The sequence below is a fragment of the Drosophila mojavensis genome, unplaced genomic scaffold (assembly GCF_018153725.1).
Source record: "Drosophila mojavensis isolate 15081-1352.22 unplaced genomic scaffold, ASM1815372v1 contig_292, whole genome shotgun sequence".
NCBI classification, from domain to species: domain Eukaryota; kingdom Metazoa; phylum Arthropoda; class Insecta; order Diptera; family Drosophilidae; genus Drosophila; species Drosophila mojavensis.
The window spans coordinates 33037-53976 of record NW_025318839.1 but is presented as its reverse complement, the minus strand read 5'-3'; the positions used below and the strand labels follow the sequence as shown (position 1 = coordinate 53976).

At 33.3% G+C, this 20940-nt stretch overlaps 2 non-coding genes and 1 pseudogene across 2 annotated transcripts; all 3 read right to left on the bottom strand.

The window, feature by feature from the left end:
• Positions 1 to 4920: 4920 nt before the first annotated feature.
• Positions 4921 to 10283, bottom strand: LOC122757106 (annotated as a pseudogene).
• Positions 10284 to 10719: 436 nt separating this feature from the next.
• Positions 10720 to 10898, bottom strand: LOC122757096. The gene has a single exon (XR_006357024.1). It is a non-coding gene; the product is annotated as a 5.8S ribosomal RNA (ribosomal RNA).
• A 478-nt stretch (positions 10899 to 11376) lies between these two features.
• Positions 11377 to 13369, bottom strand: LOC122757101. Its single transcript, XR_006357029.1, has one exon. It is a non-coding gene; the product is annotated as a small subunit ribosomal RNA (ribosomal RNA).
• Between the last annotated feature and the right edge of the window lie 7571 nt (positions 13370 to 20940).

The following is a 20940-nucleotide window of genomic DNA, read 5'->3' as shown; positions in this document are numbered from 1 at the left end:
ATGCCTTTCAGAACATCTTAGTTACATATTTTATATTTATATGCTGGAACCGAGGTTCTCTCTATATATTATAAGTGGAACCTCAGTCACATATTTTATATTTATATAGGTGGAACCGAGGTTCTCTCTATATATTATACGTGGAACCACAGTCACATATTTTATATTTATATGCTGGAACCGAGGTTCTCTCTATATATTATTTATAAGTGGAACCTCAGTCACATATTTTATATTTATATAGGTGGAACCGAGGTTCTCTCTATATATATATATTATAAGTGGAACCTCTGTCACATATTTTATATTTATATAGGTGGAACCGAGGTTCTCTCTATATATTATTATAAGTGGAACCTCAGTCACATATTTTATATTTAATTTATATAGGTGGAACCGAGGTTCTCTCTATATATTATTATAAGTGGAACCTCAGTCACATATTTTATATTTATATAGGTGGAACCGAAATTCTCTCTATATATATAATATACAATCATTTAATTTCATTATTCTTTATTATATCATATTAATAACCTATGCTGGCAAGGCAACACTCCACATTCATATGAATTTTTCATTTTTAATTTTCTCTCATATGAACTTGCCTTGCGCAACACCACTCCCCTATATAGGTTTCTGGACACAATCTCTTTATATACGCCATTTTTTCCAAAGGGAACCACTCACCCATATATTGTCATGTATTACATATAATACAATCACTTAACTTCATTATTCTTTATTATATTATATTAATAACCTATGCTGGCAAGGCAACACTCCACATTCATATGAATTTTTCATTTTTAATTTTCTCTCATATGAACTTGCCTTGCGCAACACCACTCCCCTATATAGGTTTTTGGACACAACTTGTTTATATACGCCATTTTTCACATGGGGCACCACAGACCTTTGCATTTTCATGTATTATTTTAATGATACAATCACTTAATTTCATTATTCTTTATTTATAATTATATTACATTAATATTCTATGCCTTTCAGAACATCTTAGTTACATATTTTATATTTATATGCTGGAACCGAGGTTCTCTCTATATATTATAAGTGGAACCTCAGTCACATATTTTATATTTATATAGGTGGAACCGAGGTTCTCTCTATATATTATACGTGGAACCACAGTCACATATTTTATATTTATATGCTGGAACCGAGGTTCTCTCTATATATTATTTATAAGTGGAACCTCAGTCACATATTTTATATTTATATAGGTGGAACCGAGGTTCTCTCTATATATTATAAGTGGAACCTCGGTCACATATTTTATATTTATATAGGTGGAACCGAGGTTCTCTCTATATATTATTATAAGTGGAACCTCAGTCACATATTTTATATTTAATTTATATAGGTGGAACCGAGGTTCTCTCTATATATTATTATAAGTGGAACCTCAGTCACATATTTTATATTTATATAGGTGGAACCGAAATTCTCTCTATATATATAATATACAATCATTTAATTTCATTATTCTTTATTATATCATATTAATAACCTATGCTGGCAAGGCAACACTCCACATTCATATGAATTTTTCATTTTTAATTTTCTCTCATATGAACTTGCCTTGCGCAACACCACTCCCCTATATAGGTTTCTGGACACAATCTCTTTATATACGCCATTTTTTCCAAAGGGAACCACTCACCCATATATTGTCATGTATTACATATAATACAATCACTTAACTTCATTATTCTTTATTATATTATATTAATAACCTATGCTGGCAAGGCAACACTCCACATTCATATGAATTTTTCATTTTTAATTTTCTCTCATATGAACTTGCCTTGCGCAACACCACTCCCCTCTATAGGTTTTTGGACACAACTTGTTTATATACGCCATTTTTCACATGGGGCACCACAGACCTTTGCATTTTCATGTATTATTTTAATGATACAATCACTTAATTTCATTATTCTTTATTTATAATTATATTACATTAATATTCTATGCCTTTCAGAACATCTTAGTTACATATTTTATATTTATATGCTGGAACCGAGGTTCTCTCTATATATTATAAGTGGAACCTCAGTCACATATTTTATATTTATATAGGTGGAACCGAGGTTCTCTCTATATATTATACGTGGAACCACAGTCACATATTTTATATTTATATGCTGGAACCGAGGTTCTCTCTATATATTATTTATAAGTGGAACCTCAGTCACATATTTTATATTTATATAGGTGGAACCGAGGTTCTCTCTATATATTATAAGTGGAACCTCGGTCACATATTTTATATTTATATAGGTGGAACCGAGGTTCTCTCTATATATTATTATAAGTGGAACCTCAGTCACATATTTTATATTTAATTTATATAGGTGGAACCGAGGTTCTCTCTATATATTATTATAAGTGGAACCTCAGTCACATATTTTATATTTATATAGGTGGAACCGAAATTCTCTCTATATATATAATATACAATCATTTAATTTCATTATTCTTTATTATATCATATTAATAACCTATGCTGGCAAGGCAACACTCCACATTCATATGAATTTTTCATTTTTAATTTTCTCTCATATGAACTTGCCTTGCGCAACACCACTCCCCTATATAGGTTTCTGGACACAATCTCTTTATATACGCCATTTTTTCCAAAGGGAACCACTCACCCATATATTGTCATGTATTACATATAATACAATCACTTAACTTCATTATTCTTTATTATATTATATTAATAACCTATGCTGGCAAGGCAACACTCCACATTCATATGAATTTTTCATTTTTAATTTTCTCTCATATGAACTTGCCTTGCGCAACACCACTCCCCTATATAGGTTTTTGGACACAACTTGTTTATATACGCCATTTTTCACAAGGGGAACCACAGACCTTTGCATTTTCATGTATTATTTCAATAATGCAATCCATTTAACTTCATTATTCTTTATTATATTATTATAATAATCTATGCTGGCAAGCCAACACTCCACATTCATATGAATTTTTCATTTTTAAATTTCTCTCATATATGAACTTGCCTTGCGCAACACCACTTACCCTATATAGGTTTTTTGACACAACGACTTTATAAACGCCATTTTTCGCACTGGGCACCACCAATTTCTTTATTCTTTTTTTATGTAGACTGGCTGACTAAATTTATGTATTTATTTACTGCTATATTATATTATTAGTATGATATAGTAAATTTGTTGACGACGCCTACTACTGTGTGTAGATCTCAAATGTGAGTGTTAACATTGGATGTGAAGTGAAATACAAAAGTAGTTTGATTAATTTTGTGTAAAAATTTGTTGACGTCGCCTACACTGTGTGTAGATGTCAAATGTGAGTGTTAACATTGGATGTGAAGTGAAATACAAAAGTAGTTTGATTAATTTTGTGTAAATTTGTCGACGACGCCTACACTATATGTTGTGTAGATCTCAAATGTGAGTGTACATATATTATAATAAGTAAGTTTTCTTCATCAATATCGAGTTCTCATACTTAATGTTTTCTGACTTGTAGATTTCTTCTATCAATTCCAAGTGTTCTCTCTCTTTACATATTATATGTAAAATGGAACCTTGATTCCACATTGTATTTCTCATATCTTATATGATATGACTTCTCTCTTATAATAAGTTCTCTTCATCAATATCGAGTTCTCATACTTAATGTTTTCTGACTTGTAAATTTCTTCCATCAATTCCAATCTCTCTCTTTATATATTACATTTAAAATGGAACCTTGATTCCATATTGTATTATTTTTCATATCTTATATGATATGACTTCTCTCCATCAATGTCAAGTACTTATATTATAATAAGTTCTCTTCATCAATATCGAGTTCTCATACTTAATGTTTTCTGACTTGTAAATTTCTTCCATCAATTCCAACTCTCTCTTTAAATATATAAAAAACCATCATATATATTTTCATATCTAAAAACATAAAATCCATAAATCAAATAAATTCAAATTATATATTACATTTAAAATGGAACCTTGATTCCATATTGTATTTTTCATATCTTATATGATATGACTTCTCTCCTTCAATGTCAAGTACTTATATTATAATAAGTTCTCTTCATCAATATCGAGTTCTCATACTAAATGTTTTCTGACTTGTAAATTTCTTCCATCAATTCCAAATGTTCTCTCTCTTTACATATTATATGTAAAATGGAACCTTGATTCCAATATTGTATTATTTTTCATATCTTATATGATATGACTTCTCTCCATCAATGTCAAGTACTTATATTATAATAAGTTCTCTTCATCAATATCGAGTTCTCATACTTAATGTTTTCTGACTTGTAAATTTCTTCCATCAATTCCAAATGTTCTCTCTCTTTACATATTATATGTAAAATGGAACCTTGATTCCATATTGTATTATTTTTCATATCTTATATGATATGAGTTCTCTCCATCAATGTCAAGCACTTATATTATAATAAGTTCTCTTCATCAATATCGAGTTCTCATATTTAATGTTTTCTGACTTGTAAATTTCTTCCATCAATTCCAAATGTTCTCTCTCTTTACATATTATATGTAAAATGGAACCTTGATTCCATATTGTATTATTTTTCATATCTTATATGATATGAGTTCTCTCCATCAATGTCAAGTACTTATATTATAATAAGTTCTCTTCATCGATTTTGAGTTCTCATATATATATATATATATATATATATCAATCAATTTCACGGTCTTATATATATATATAAATGAAGCCTTCCATTTCATTTATATTTTTTTATATCTTTATATCTTTGTATCTTTGTATATCATCTTTGTATCTTTCGTTCGTAAGCTCTGTTTTATTTGTTCTGCTTTATTCCGTATACACAATTATATGCATACATAATATTATGGATATTTTTCGAATCATATCAAGCAAAGGATAAGCTTCAGTGGATCGCAGTATGGCAGCTGCTCAACCACTTACAACACCTTGCCTGTTACAAAAGTCGTTTACAATTGATTCCAGGCTTTGTCATTGTATTAAATAATGTTTTAAAATATAACTAGCGCGGCATCAGGTGATCGAAGATCCTCCCAATTTACTATGTTATATATAACATTGGCATCACATCCATTGTCGTCTATAAAATGAATTATAAACTTTTAATGGTTTAGAAGCCATACAATGCAAATTGCCCCTTATTTATCATTGCAGTCCAGCACGGATACGACCTTAGAGGCGTTCAGGCATAATCCAACGGACGTAGCGTCATACCACTGTTCGCTCGAACAAGTATTGTGCCATTGGTCCGTACCTGCGGTTCCTCTCGTACTACGCAGGAATGCTGTCGCAACAACGTTTTGTCATTAGTAGGGTAAAACTAACCTGTCTCACGACGGTCTAAACCCAGCTCACGTTCCCTTGCATGGGTGAACAATCCAACGCTTGGTGAATTTTGCTTCACAATGATAGGAAGAGCCGACATCGAAGGATCAAAAAGCGACGTCGCTATGAACGCTTGGCCGCCACAAGCCAGTTATCCCTATGGTAACTTTTCTGACACCTCTTGTTAAAAACTCTTTAAACCAAAAGGATCGATAGGCCGAGCTTTTGCTGTCCCTGTGTGTACTGAACACCGAGATCAAGTCAGCATTTGCCCTTTTGCTCTATGTGTGGTTTCTGTCCGCACTGAGCTGGCCTTGGGACACCTCCGTTATTATTTGAGAGATGTACCGCCCCAGTCAAACTCCCTACCTGGCAATGTCCTTGAATTGGATCATACCTGAGTAATTGGAGTTATACCAAATTATTAAATCAAAAACACATTGCTGCATTTTCTCATTAAAGAATTTGTTTGCGATTATATAACAAACTCGTGATACTTTGATCAAGAAGCTTGCATCAAAACCCAATACCATAAGACATAATTAATATATCCGTATAATGGCTAGGAAATGATACACGTTCCACTTAATCAAGTAAGTAAGGAAACAATAAGAGTAGTGGTATTTCATTGGCGATATCAAACCGAAGCCTAATATCTCCCACTTATTCTACACCTCTTATGTCTCCTTACACTGCCAGATTAGAGTCAAGCTCAAAAGGGTCTTCTTTCCCCGCTAATTATTCCAAGCCCGTTCCCTTGGCTGTGGTTTCGCTAGATAGTAGATAGGGACAATTGCCATGATTTGTTTTACGTGGCGTGTACCCTATTGGGGGTTTACTACCACGTGTATCTTATTTCCTACGAAAGTAGGAAATATACAGCGAGTTTGGATAGCGCCAGACCATACGCCCCCCCAAAGTTCCATCCGAAGACTTCCCCTTGGGGGTTCCAAACGAATGTACATGGTTAGGATGTACATTCCACCTTGGTAAGATGCGAAGCACCTAGCCAACTTCCACTGCTTAACGGAAACAGCACCGTGTTGGGATCCGTATATAAAATACATATGACAACTGGATCCCAACCGTCAGTACTCAGGGCCACACTGAATATTGACACCACAGCCAGCACGAACTCCCACAAGGGGGCCAACCTCAATTGGACTGGTCTTGGAATACCAAGCCCACCCGTGCTACCGAATTTACCCATACACAATGTGAATCGCACGAATGCGGTCCACACCAGTATGGTGAGGGAGTTGGTGACCCCCATCCTTTGCTTTCCTAACCTGCAGGCTGCTGGACATAGCCGATTGGGATGTTTAGTCGACTTCTACGATACAAGCTATCCCGAGCTATAGTAGAATTCTTCGCCCGCTACTATACAGGCCCATGCACCACATTTTTCTTCTTCTTTGCAGCAGTACACTTTCTTCTGGCTGCTCCTTCCTTCTCCTTGCATAGCAAGGTGAAGAGGAGCAGCCAATCTTCTTCTGACACCTCGTTCTCCACCGGTTAAAATCTTTCTTGGCCGTTAACCCCGGCCCCGCTATTCACCATCTTTCGGCTGCTGCTTTTTCTTCTCCTCGAGTTCACTCATTTGGTTAAAATCTTTCCTGGCCGTTAACCCCAGCCCATTTACACCATCTTTCGACAACTTTTCTTCTCCTCGAGATCAGCTACATAAGCAACTTTCACTCATTGGTTAAAATCTTTCCTGGCCGTTAACCCCAGCCCATTTACACCATCTTTCGACATCTTTTCTTCTCCTCGAGATCAGCTACATAAGCAACTTTCACTCATTTGGTTAAGATCTATCCTGGCAGTAGATCCCAGCCAAATTTACACCATCTTTCGACATCTTTTCTTCTCCTCGAGATCAGCTACATAAGCAACTTTCACTCTTTGGTTAGGATCTGACCAGCCGCTAACCCCAGCTTTCATTTGGCAACACTTTACTCCTCCGAGTTCGGCTGATTCGGCTCGACATCAACTTTCACTCATTTGGTTAGGATCTTTACAGCCGCTAACCCCAGCTTTCTGACACCTCAAGATCAGCTGTATGAACAACTTTCTCTCACTTCACAATGACAACCGATCCCAATTTTTACACCGGGGACCTCAGTAGTATGGTTAGTCGCCTTTTACGACAAGCTACCATATGGCTGAGGGAGTAGATAGGGACAGTAGGAATCTCGTTAATCCATTCATGCGCGTCACTAATTAGATGACGAGGCATTTGGCTACCTTAAGAGAGTCATAGTTACTCCCGCCGTTGACCCGCGCTTACTTGAATTTCTTCACTTTGACATTCAGAGCACTGGGCAGAAATCACATTGTGTCAACACCCGCTAGGGCCATCACAATGCTTTGTTTTAATTAGACAGTCGGATTCCCCAAGTCCGTGCCAGTTCTGAATTGATTGTTAATTGATAATCGTTATAATTTAAAAGAACTAATCGGTTGCCCGGCTAGTATTCTTAAAAATTTTAGCAAGAAAGTTCCACAATTGGCTACGTAACTAAACTATCCGGGGAACAAGAAACTACCATAAAATGATAGATCTCTATTTACCCAGAACGAGCACATAAACCATGTTATTGTTTCCCAATCAAGCCCGACTATCTCAATCTTCAGAGCCAATCCTTATCCCGAAGTTACGGATCTAATTTGCCGACTTCCCTTACCTACATTATTCTATCGACTAGAGACTCTTCACCTTGGAGACCAGCTGCGGATATTGGTACGGCCTGTTGAGAAGTTTGCGTATCCCCACCATAAATTTTCAAGGTCCGAGGAGAAAATATCGACACAACAGTATATGTCATGCTCTTCTAGCCCATCTACCATATCTCTCTGCGAAAGACTTCCATGGTAGTACGGCTATAAAACAGAAAAGAAAACTCTTCCGATATCTCTCGACGGCTTCTTTATGGTCGTTCCTGTTGCCAGGATGAGCACGAGGCCCATATTTAATAACAAACGGATACTCAACAGGTTACGGAATTGGAACCGTATTCCCTTTCGTTCAAAATTATTCAAGTGTATAAAAATCGATAATTAGGCACATTTTTGTTTATTTATTTTGATTTTTCTTTACTTGAAAATTTTCGGCTTTCGCCTTGAACTTAGGACCGACTAACTCGTGATCAACCACTGTTCACACGAAACCCTTCTCCACTTCAGTCCTCCAAGGTCTCATTCGATTATTTGCTACTACCACCAAGATCTGTACCAATAGCGGCTCCATGCAGGCTTACGCCAAACACTTCTATGCACACTATTGTACCTTCCTACTCACTAAAGTTTCAAAATTTATATTACAAGTAATATAAATCATCTACTTTAGCGGTAATGTATAGGTATACAACTTAAGCGCCATCCATTTTAAGGGCTAGTTGCTTCGGCAGGTGAGTTGTTACACACTCCTTAGCGGATTTCGACTTCCATGATCACCGTCCTGCTGTTTTAAGCAACCAACGCCTTTCATGGTTTCTGTATGAGTTGTTAATTTGGGCACCGTAACATTACGTTTGGTTCATCCCACAGCGCCAGTTCTGCTTACCAAAAGTGGCCCACTGGGCACATTATATCATAACCTTAAACTTCATATCAAGAAAGTTAAGGTTCTTACCCATTTAAAGTTTGAGAATAGGTTAAGATCGTTTCGACCCTAAGGCCTCTAATCATTCGCTTTACCAGATAAGATTATTTTATATAATATTTAAATGCACCAGCTATCCTGAGGGAAACTTCGGAAGGAACCAGCTACTAGATGGTTCGATTGGTCTTTCGCCCCTATACTCAATTCTGACAATCGATTTGCACGTCAGAACTGTTTCGGTCTTCCATCAGGGTTTCCCCTGACTTCAACCTGATCAAGTATAGTTCACCATCTTTCGGGTCACAGCATATATGCTCAAGGTACGTTCTAGTTAGAGGTATAAATAATATAAATACCATTATACATAACTATATAGAACGCCCCGGGATTGTGTTAATCAACTATAAATAGTTAAAAAACTAATCCCATTAATAGTCAAGTTAATTACGCTATTAGGTTTATATCCCAATAACTTGCACATATGTTAGACTCCTTGGTCCGTGTTTCAAGACGGGTCCCGAAGGTATCCTGAATCTTACGCATTGTTAATCATACAAGTGCATATAATAAACACAAAAATCAATGATAATCATGCCATTATATAATTCCGAAAAATTAACGCACTGTATTGATATAAATCTATCAGCACTTTATCAAATTTACAGCTTTTATTTCATGTTAAAACGCAAGCATTTTAATTGAAATAAACTATATGCCATAATTTTATGATAAATTAATATGCTAATAGATTACAATGTCCTTATATGGAAAAAATGCACACTATTATTATAATATTGTTTAAATATTACAATTCTAATGATGAATTTTCCATAACGGATATTCAGGTTCATCGGGCTTAACCTCTAAGCAGTTTCACGTACTATTTAACTCTCTATTCAGAGTTCTTTTCAACTTTCCCTCACGGTACTTGTTTACTATCGGTCTCATGGTTATATTTAGTTTTAGATGGAGTTTACCACCCACTTAGTGCTGCACTATCAAGCAACACGACTCTTTGGAAACACCATCTAGTAATCATTAACGTTATACGGGCCTGGCACCCTCTATGGGTAAATGGCCTCATTTAAGAAGGACTTAAATCGTTAATTTCTCATACTAGAATATTGATGTTCCATACACTGCATCTCACATTTGCCATATAGACAAAGTGACTTAGTGCTGAACTGATTTCTTTTCGCTCGCCGCTACTAAGAAAATCCTTGTTAGTTTCTTTTCCTCCCCTAATTAATATGCTTAAATTCAGGGGGTAGTCCCATATGAGTTGAGGTTGTATAAAACAATGTTAATTTTGAACTTGTATATAAATATATATATATATATATATATTTGTTCAAATTTTATGGATTGTACTATTTTTGTTTGTTTAATATTAAAAATTTTTCTTTTGAAGATTTCTATAATATGTTCAACAATTCTTTTTATCGCATCAATAATAAGAGGCAATTCTAGATGAAAAAAAAATAAAATTTTTTTCTTTTATGCTAGACCTTCCTCAGTATTTTTTGATTTGAAAAAGAAAATATATATATATCTTCAATTTTCTCATACAAAATATACTATGAGATAATAGTACCTTTTTCCATATATTATTTTAATATTATGAATATTATTATTTATATAAAAAATATAAATATATATATCCAATAATATACCATATGCTTAAAAATTTGTGAAAATTTTTAAACAACTTAATTAGCATAGTCTTACAACCCTCAACCATATGTAGTCCAAGCAGCACTCTAAAATTAATTAAAGTACATAACAGCATGGACTGCGATATGCGTTCAAAATGTCGATGTTCATGTGTCCTGCAGTTCACACGATGACGCACAGTTTGCTGCGTTCTTCATCGACCCATGAGCCGAGTGATCCACCGCTTAGAGTGATATATTTGTTTTTGGTTTATTTCATTACGTCACATATATGTTTATTGAAAGAAATTAAAAATACACCATTTTACTGGCATATATCAATTCCTTCAATAAAAAAAATTTTTATACCTAAACAATGTTGCGAAATGTCTTAGTTTTACATAATCTTTAAAAATATGGCACTTGACAAAAAATGATATAATATTTACATAATTTTATATTTCTAAAGATATATGCAAAGCCTTAACCTGAAATCAGGTACAACATTATATATTTAGGTTGTTGCGTTTATATAACGTATGCCACATCTCAACAAAATGAAGTGATGAACAATACGTCTGTGCAACGCATGTATATTATGGTACATATACACGCTTTTATTTTATTTGATTTTTGTTTATTGACAATTTAAAAAAATTTCAATATTATTATTATTATAAATAATATAGAATTTTTTTATTTTTTTTATTAACGGATAAGAACATTATACAATAATGATCCTTCCGCAGGTTCACCTACGGAAACCTTGTTACGACTTTTACTTCCTCTAAATAATCAAGTTCGGTCAACTTTTGCGAAACAACCGCAACACACGAAGCGTCACAGTGATCACGTCCGGAGACCTCACTAAATAATTCAATCGGTAGTAGCGACGGGCGGTGTGTACAAAGGGCAGGGACGTAATCAATGCGAGTTAATGACTCACACTTACTGGGAATTCCAAGTTCATGTGAACAGTTTCAGTTCACAATCCCAAGCATGAAAGTGGTTCAGCGGTTTACCCGGACCTCTCGGTCTAGGAAATACACGTTGATACTTTCATTGTAGCGCGTGCAGCCCAGGACATCTAAGGGCATCACAGACCTGTTATTGCTCAATCTCATTATTGCTAGACGCAATTTGTCCATTTAAGAAGCTAGTGTCCTTATAATGGGACAAACCAACAGGTACGGCTCCACTTATATAAACACATTCAAACACAATAAACATTTTACTGCCATCATGAATGAAGGCTATATAAGCTTCAACACCATAATCCTGAAGATATCTATTTAATATATTTGAGTCTCGTTCGTTATCGGAATTAACCAGACAAATCACTCCACGAACTAAGAACGGCCATGCACCACCACCCATAGATTCGAGAAAGAGCTATCAATCTGTCTTACACACTTATGTTCGGACCTGGTAAGTTTTCCCGTGTTGAGTCAAATTAAGCCGCAGGCTCCACTCCTGGTGGTGCCCTTCCGTCAATTCCTTTAAGTTTCAGCTTTGCAACCATACTTCCCCCGGAGCCCAAAAGCTTTGGTTTCCCGGGAAGCGACTGAGAGAGCCATAAAAGTAGCTACACCCAATTGCTAGCTGGCATCGTTTATGGTTAGAACTAGGGCGGTATCTGATCGCCTTCGAACCTCTAACTTTCGTTCTTGATTAATGAAAACATCTTTGGCAAATGCTTTCGCTTAAGTTAGTCTTACGACGGTCCAAGAATTTCACCTCTCGCGTCGTAATACTAATGCCCCCAAACTGCTTCTATTAATCATTACCTCTTGATCTGAAAACCAATGAAAGCAGAACAGAGGTCTTATTTCATTATCCCATGCACAGAATATTCAGGCATTTGAAGCCTGCTTTAAGCACTCTAATTTGTTCAAAGTAATTGTACCGGCCCACAATAACACTCGATGAAGAGCACTAATGCAGGTTTTTAAATAGGAGGAATATTTAAAAAAGTACAAGTACTTAATTAAATATAAGAACTCCACCGGTAATACGCTTACATACATAAAGGTATAGTACTAACCACAATTGTAAGTTGTACTACCCGTATGAAGCACAAGTTCAACTACGAACGTTTTAACCGCAACAACTTTAATATACGCTTTTGGAGCTGGAATTACCGCGGCTGCTGGCACCAGACTTGCCCTCCAATAGGTCCTTGTTAAAGGATTTAAAGTGTACTCATTCCAATTACAGGGCCTCGGATATGAGTCCTGTATTGTTATTTTTCGTCACTACCTCCCCGAGCTGGGAGTGGGTAATTTACGCGCCTGCTGCCTTCCTTAGATGTGGTAGCCGTTTCTCAGGCTCCCTCTCCGGAATCGAACCCTGATTCCCCGTTACCCGTTGCAACCATGGTAGTCCTAGATACTACCATCAAAAGTTGATAGGGCAGACATTTGAAAGATCTGTCGTCGGTACAAGACCATACGATCTGCATGTTATCTAGAGTTCAACCAATAAAACGATCTTGCGATCGCTTGGTTTTAGCCTAATAAAAGCACACGTTCCAAAAGGTCCGTGTTTTAATTGCATGTATTAGCTCTAGAATTACCACAGTTATCCAAGTAACTGTTAACGATCTAAGGAACCATAACTGATATAATGAGCCTTTTGCGGTTTCACTGTTAATTCGTGTGTACTTAGACATGCATGGCTTAATCTTTGAGACAAGCATATAACTACTGGCAGGATCAACCAGAATAATGTTATTTATTTTTTTTCTTGTATTCATATATTTAATATATAATACAAGTAAATATATATATGACAAATTCTTTAATTATATGACAGTTTAATATATTTTGAATAAAATATATATATAACAGATATAATATTGAACGAATATGGCTATCATTATATAGCATTCATGTTCGTTATTATAAAAATTGACATTTCATTATATATAATTTCGTTCAAATATATTTTTTTATTTTCACTTACTTAATATATATATCACACATTGCATAAATCCATATAAGGATTTAGCATTTTTATTTTGATGACAATTTATAATTTAGTTACTTTTTTGTAATAAATATGTGATATGATTATATATTAAGCAAAGCACACCACATATATAATAATGAGAAATACATTATATATACATGGATGTGCTTTGATAAATAATATAAATATGACAACATTTTTAAAATATATGACAATAAAATCAAGTAATAAACATCCGAAAAATGCTCGTTACATGATTTCTAAAATTTTTTTCCGAAGTAGAACCCCAACAAACATTTAAGTATTGGCAGCCCTTACAACGGACACATGTAAAAGAATTAACGATAAATGGAAACCAATTAATGTATACATTTGATTACTAAATGAATCGAATGTACCTCGGCAAAATTTCACATTTATCTATTTGAATATCGCAAGCCAAGTACACAAAGGTAACAAATAACGATATAATAAACCCATTAAATGAGTATATGACAATTAAATTTCTTATTATATGTTTCCAACATATAATGTGATGAGCAACCACTGCTCATCATGTATAGGTTTTTGGACACAATCTCTTTATATACGCCATTTTTTCCAAAGGGAACCACTCACCCATATATTGTCATGTATTACACATAATACAATCACTTAACTTCATTATTCTTTATTATATTATATTAATAACCTATGCTGGCAAGGCAACACTCCACATTCATATGAATTTTTCATTTTTAATTTTCTCTCATATGAACTTGCCTTGCGCAACACCACTCCATATATAGGTTTCTGGACACAATCTCTTTATATACACCATTTTTTCCAAAGGGAACCACTCACCCATATATTGTCATGTATTACATATAATACAATCACTTAACTTCATTATTCTTTATTATATTATATTAATAACCTATGCTGGCAAGGCAACACTCCACATTCACATGAATTTTTCATTTTTAATTTTCTCTCATATGAACTTGCCTTCCGCAACACCACTCCCCTATATAGGTTTCTGGACACAATCTCTTTATATACGCCATTTTTTCCAAAGGGAACCACTCACCCATATATTGTCATGTATTACATATAATACAATCACTTAACTTCATTATTCTTTATTATATTATATTAATAACCTATGCTGGCAAGGCAACACTCCACATTCACATGAATTTTTCATTTTTAATTTTCTCTCATATGAACTTGCCTTGCGCAACACCACTCCCCTATATAGGTTTTTGGACACAACTTGTTAATATACGCCATTTTTCACATGGGGCACCAACAGACCTTTGCATTTTCATGTATTATTTTAATGATACAATCACTTAATTTCATTATTCTTTATTTATAATTATATTACATTAATATTCTATGCCTTTCAGAACATCTTAGTTACATATTTTATATTTATATGCTGGAACCGAGGTTCTCCCTATATATTATACGTGGAACCACAGTCACATATTTTATATTTATATGCTGGAACCGAGGTTCTCTCTATATATTATTTATAAGTGGAACCTCAGTCACATATTTTATATTTATATAGGTGGAACCGAGGTTCTTTCTATATATTATAAGTGGAACCTCGGTCACATATTTTATATTTATATAGGTGGAACCGAGGTTCTCTCTATATATTATTATAAGTGGAACCTCAGTCACATATTTTATATTTAATTTATATAGGTGGAACCGAGGTTCTCTCTATATATTATTATAAGTGGAACCTCAGTCACATATTTTATATTTATATAGGTGGAACCGAAATTCTCTCTATATATTTAATATACAATCATTTAATTTCATTATTCTTTATTATATCATATTAATAACCTATGCTGGCAAGGCAACACTCCACATTCATATGAATTTTTCATTTTTAATTTTCTCTCATATGAACTTGCCTTGCGCAACACCACTCCCCTATATAGGTTTCTGGACACAATCTCTTTATATACGCCATTTTTTCCAAAGGGAACCACTCACCCATATATTGTCATGTATTACATATAATACAATCACTTAACTTCATTATTCTTTATTATATTATATTAATAACCTATGCTGGCAAGGCAACACTCCACATTCATATGAATTTTTCATTTTTAATTTTCTCTCATATGAACTTGCCTTGCGCAACACCACTCCCCTATATAGGTTTTTGGACACAACTTGTTTATATACGCCATTTTTCACATGGGGCACCACAGACCTTTGCATTTTCATGTATTATTTTAATGATACAATCACTTAATTTCATTATTCTTTATTTATAATTATATTACATTAATATTCTATGCCTTTCAGAACATCTTAGTTACATATTTTATATTTATATGCTGGAACCGAGGTTCTCTCTATATATTATAAGTGGAACCTCAGTCACATATTTTATATTTATATAGGTGGAACCGAGGTTCTCTCTATATATTATACGTGGAACCACAGTCACATATTTTATATTTATATGCTGGAACCGAGGTTCTCTCTATATATTATTTATAAGTGGAACCTCAGTCACATATTTTATATTTATATAGGTGGAACCGAGGTTCTCTCTATATATTATAAGTGGAACCTCGGTCACATATTTTATATTTATATAGGTGGAACCGAGGTTCTCTCTATATATTATTATAAGTGGAACCTCAGTCACATATTTTATATTTAATTTATATAGGTGGAACCGAGGTTCTCTCTATATATTATTATAAGTGGAACCTCAGTCACATATTTTATATTTATATAGGTGGAACCGAAATTCTCTCTATATATATAATATACAATCATTTAATTTCATTATTCTTTATTATATCATATTAATAACCTATGCTGGCAAGGCAACACTCCACATTCATATGAATTTTTCATTTTTAATTTTCTCTCATATGAACTTGCCTTGCGCAACACCACTCCCCTATATAGGTTTCTGGACACAATCTCTTTATATACGCCATTTTTTCCAAAGGGAACCACTCACCCATATATTGTCATGTATTACATATAATACAATCACTTAACTTCATTATTCTTTATTATATTATATTAATAACCTATGCTGGCAAGGCAACACTCCACATTCATATGAATTTTTCATTTTTAATTTTCTCTCATATGAACTTGCCTTGCGCAACACCACTCCCCTATATAGGTTTTTGGACACAACTTGTTTATATACGCCATTTTTCACATGGGGCACCACAGACCTTTGCATTTTCATGTATTATTTTAATGATACAATCACTTAATTTCATTATTCTTTATTTATAATTATATTACATTAATATTCTATGCCTTTCAGAACATCTTAGTTACATATTTTATATTTATATGCTGGAACCGAGGTTCTCTCTATATATTATAAGTGGAACCTCAGTCACATATTTTATATTTATATAGGTGGAACCGAGGTTCTCTCTATATATTATACGTGGAACCACAGTCACATATTTTATATTTATATGCTGGAACCGAGGTTCTCTCTATATATTATTTATAAGTGGAACCTCAGTCACATATTTTATATTTATATAGGTGGAACCGAGGTTCTCTCTATATATTATAAGTGGAACCTCGGTCACATATTTTATATTTATATAGGTGGAACCGAGGTTCTCTCTATATATTATTATAAGTGGAACCTCAGTCACATATTTTATATTTAATTTATATAGGTGGAACCGAGGTTCTCTCTATATATTATTATAAGTGGAACCTCAGTCACATATTTTATATTTATATAGGTGGAACCGAAATTCTCTCTATATATATAATATACAATCATTTAATTTCATTATTCTTTATTATATCATATTAATAACCTATGCTGGCAAGGCAACACTCCACATTCATATGAATTTTTCATTTTTAATTTTCTCTCATATGAACTTGCCTTGCGCAACACCACTCCCCTATATAGGTTTCTGGACACAATCTCTTTATATACGCCATTTTTTCCAAAGGGAACCACTCACCCATATATTGTCATGTATTACATATAATACAATCACTTAACTTCATTATTCTTTATTATATTATATTAATAACCTATGCTGGCAAGGCAACACTCCACATTCATATGAATTTTTCATTTTTAATTTTCTCTCATATGAACTTGCCTTGCGCAACACCACTCCCCTATATAGGTTTTTGGACACAACTTGTTTATATACGCCATTTTTCACATGGGGCACCACAGACCTTTGCATTTTCATGTATTATTTTAATGATACAATCACTTAATTTCATTATTCTTTATTTATAATTATATTACATTAATATTCTATGCCTTTCAGAACATCTTAGTTACATATTTTATATTTATATGCTGGAACCGAGGTTCTCTCTATATATTATAAGTGGAACCTCAGTCACATATTTTATATTTATATAGGTGGAACCGAGGTTCTCTCTATATATTATACGTGGAACCACAGTCACATATTTTATATTTATATGCTGGAACCGAGGTTCTCTCTATATATTATTTATAAGTGGAACCTCAGTCACATATTTTATATTTATATAGGTGGAACCGAGGTTCTCTCTATATATTATAAGTGGAACCTCGGTCACATATTTTATATTTATATAGGTGGAACCGAGGTTCTCTCTATATATTATTATAAGTGGAACCTCAGTCACATATTTTATATTTAATTTATATAGGTGGAACCGAGGTTCTCTCTATATATTATTATAAGTGGAACCTCAGTCACATATTTTATATTTATATAGGTGGAACCGAAATTCTCTCTATATATATAATATACAATCATTTAATTTCATTATTCTTTATTATATCATATTAATAACCTATGCTGGCAAGGCAACACTCCACATTCATATGAATTTTTCATTTTTAATTTTCTCTCATATGAACTTGCCTTGCGCAACACCACTCCCCTATATAGGTTTCTGGACACAATCTCTTTATATACGCCATTTTTTCCAAAGGGAACCACTCACCCATATATTGTCATGTATTACATATAATACAATCACTTAACTTCATTATTCTTTATTATATTATATTAATAACCTATGCTGGCAAGGCAACACTCCACATTCATATGAATTTTTCATTTTTAATTTTCTCTCATATGAACTTGCCTTGCGCAACACCACTCCCCTATATAGGTTTTTGGACACAACTTGTTTATATACGCCATTTTTCACATGGGGCACCACAGACCTTTGCATTTTCATGTATTATTTTAATGATACAATCACTTAATTTCATTATTCTTTATTTATAATTATATTACATTAATATTCTATGCCTTTCAGAACATCTTAGTTACATATTTTATATTTATATGCTGGAACCGAGGTTCTCTCTATATATTATAAGTGGAACCTCAGTCACATATTTTATATTTATATAGGTGGAACCGAGGTTCTCTCTATATATTATACGTGGAACCACAGTCACATATTTTATATTTATATGCTGGAACCGAGGTTCTCTCTATATATTATTTATAAAGTGGAACCTCAGTCACATATTTTATATTTATATAGGTGGAACCGAGGTTCTCTCTATATATTATAAGTGGAACCTCGGTCACATATTTTATATTTATATAGGTGGAACCGAGGTTCTCTCTATATATTATTATAAGTGGAACCTCAGTCACATATTTTATATTTAATTTATATAAAGGTGGAACCGAGGTTCTCTCTATATATTATTATAAGTGGAACCTCAGTCACATATTTTATATTTATATAGGTGGAACCGAAATTCTCTCTATATATATAATATACAATCATTTAATTTCATTATTCTTTATTATATCATATTAATAACCTATGCTGGCAAGGCAACACTCCACATTCATATGAATTTTTCATTTTTAATTTTCTCTCATATGAACTTGCCTTGCGCAACACCACTCCCCTATATAGGTTTCTGGACACAATCTCTTTATATACGCCATTTTTTCCAAAGGGAACCACTCACCCATATATTGTCATGTATTACATATAATACAATCACTTAACTTCATTATTCTTTATTATATTATATTAATAACCTATGCTGGCAAGGCAACACTCCACATTCATATGAATTTTTCATTTTTAATTTTCTCTCATATGAACTTGCCTTGCGCAACACCACTCCCCTATATAGGTTTTTGGACACAACTTGTTTATATACGCCATTTTTCACATGGGGCACCACAGACCTTTGCATTTTCATGTATTATTTTAATGATACAATCACTTAATTTCATTATTCTTTATTTATAATTATATTACATTAATATTCTATGCCTTTCAGAACATCTTAGTTACATATTTTATATTTATATGCTGGAACCGAGGTTCTCTCTATATATTATAAGTGGAACCTCAGTCACATATTTTATATTTATATAGGTGGAACCGAGGTTCTCTCTATATATTATACGTGGAACCACAGTCACATATTTTATATTTATATGCTGGAACCGAGGTTCTCTCTATATATTATTTATAAGTGGAACCTCAGTCACATATTTTATATTTATATAGGTGGAACCGAGGTTCTCTCTATATATTATAAGTGGAACCTCGGTCACATATTTTATATTTATATAGGTGGAACCGAGGTTCTCTCTATATATTATTATAAGTGGAACCTCAGTCACATATTTTATATTTAATTTATATAGGTGGAACCGAGGTTCTCTCTATATATTATTATAAGTGGAACCTCAGTCACATATTTTATATTTATATAGGTGGAACCGAAATTCTCTCTATATATATAATATACAATCATTTAATTTCATTATTCTTTATTATATCATATTAATAACCTATGCTGGCAAGGCAACACTCCACATTCATATGAATTTTTCATTTTTAATTTTCTCTCATATGAACTTGCCTTGCGCAACACCACTCCCCTATATAGGTTTCTGGACACAATCTCTTTATATACGCCATTTTTTCCAAAGGGAACCACTCACCCATATATTGTCATGTATTACATATAATACAATCACTTAACTTCATTATTCTTTATTATATTATATTAATAACCTATGCTGGCAAGGCAACACTCCACATTCATATGAATTTTTCATTTTTAATTTTCTCTCATATGAACTTGCCTTGCGCAACACCACTCCCCTATATAGGTTTTTGGACACAACTTGTTTATATACGCCATTTTTCACATGGGGCACCACAGACCTTTGCATTTTCATGTATTATTTTAATGATACAATCACTTAATTTCATTATTCTTTATTTATAATTATATTACATTAATATTCTATGCCTTTCAGAACATCTTAGTTACATATTTTATATTTATATGCT